We start from the raw sequence: 1,537 nt of genomic DNA on the forward strand, positions 1-1,537 counted from the left end.
CAATTCGGCTCCGGGACCCAAACTTTCCTAGGATTGTAAGATATAAACCAACTCGATCCATCACAACAATAATTGCTTGCTTATAACTTGAGAATATGTTTGTATGATCAATTCCCATGAATCCCCTATGACCCCATGACACCCTAGTGCTTTTTATCAATTGTTTACATCCCTTTTAATTCATCTTGCTTGTTCACTTTCATTGCTATTTAGTTTAGTGATCTTCTACATCAAACCCCAATTGTGACACCCCTAAGACACCACTAGTTGCAATAGAAATCTAATCTCAATTCCCGTCCCTTGGGATCCGACGTTTACTTGCCTCTTTACTAATTGTAGAGTTGTTTGTGAAGTTATAAATTGTGTTTTGGTCTAGGTGCTCCTAACGACAAGTAACCGAAAGATTTAGTCCCGACCAAAAATGGCGCCGTTGCCGGGGACGGTGTTAACTTGATTTAGATTTTCTTATATTGTTATTAGTTGTGTCTTTCTTTGCCTTGGGGAAGTAAAACTCCTCAAGTTTTGTTCTAATTGTTTTCGAGTTGTTTGATATTTTGCATGTCTAGAAGGTCACAAGGTGACTTGTTACCCTTTGATTGCGAAATTGAGAGAACTTTGACAACCAATAGAAGACTGGCTAGGAGAACTTTGAGAGGTATTGGTGAGGTGGTAGATATTCAACCAAATACTATTGACTTCATCAACCCTTTTGCAAGAGAAGGTGAGGAGAACCCAACACAAAATCCAACACAAAATCAACCCACAATGCCTAAGTTTTCATCACATTCCGTACCCACCGAGGAGAACCTACCCAATGGTACTCCCACACCACAACATCTAACCGGAAATTTTATTGCCAAATCCGCATTTATCCAATTAGTCGAAAGAAGCTAATTTGGGGAGATGCCTAGTGAAGACCCCCATTCTCATATGGAGACTTTTTGTGACTATTGTGATGCGATTTCTCAAACCGGTGTAACTCAAGACCAAATTCGATGGGTCTTATTTCCTTTTTCTCTAATTGGCACCGCGAAACAATGGTTGAAAGGCCTTGATAAGGCTACTCTCGGAATTGATTCTTGGAAAAAGTTGGCTCTAGCTTTCTACAAAAAGTTCTATCCACCAGAAAAGACTAACATGCTAAGAGCTCGAATCACGGGCTTTAAGCAAAGGGATGAAGAATCTTTGTATGAAGCTTGGGAGCGATTTAAGGGAATTTGTCGCTCATGTCCTCACCGTGGACTTAGCGAGTGGTTCTTGGTACAACAATTTTGGAACGGTCTTTATGAAGATTCAAGGAACATTCTCAACATGGGATCAAATGGAATGTTCACCGAAATTGATGACAATCAAACTTGGAACAAAATTGAGGAAATGGCGGTCTATAACTCACAATATAGTAGACCTCGCAAGGCTACTAGAGGAGGAAAGCATGAAGTGGACTCCATTACTCAATTGTGTGCTCAACTTAGTGCTCACATTGATACCATCAATTTGAAGTTTGAAAAAGCTATGGCTAGACTTGAAGAAGCCTCAA

General features: G+C 40.1%; 1 non-coding gene across 1 annotated transcript; it reads right to left on the reverse strand.

Annotated features, from left to right (window-relative positions):
- Nucleotides 1–1,137: 1,137 nt before the first annotated feature.
- Nucleotides 1,138–1,244, reverse strand: LOC141635048 (small nucleolar RNA R71). Its single transcript, XR_012539756.1, has one exon. It is a non-coding gene; the product is annotated as a small nucleolar RNA R71 (small nucleolar RNA).
- Between the last annotated feature and the right edge of the window lie 293 nt (nucleotides 1,245–1,537).

This window comes from Silene latifolia, chromosome Y, assembly GCF_048544455.1.
Source record: "Silene latifolia isolate original U9 population chromosome Y, ASM4854445v1, whole genome shotgun sequence".
Taxonomy (NCBI): Eukaryota; Viridiplantae; Streptophyta; class Magnoliopsida; order Caryophyllales; family Caryophyllaceae; genus Silene; species Silene latifolia.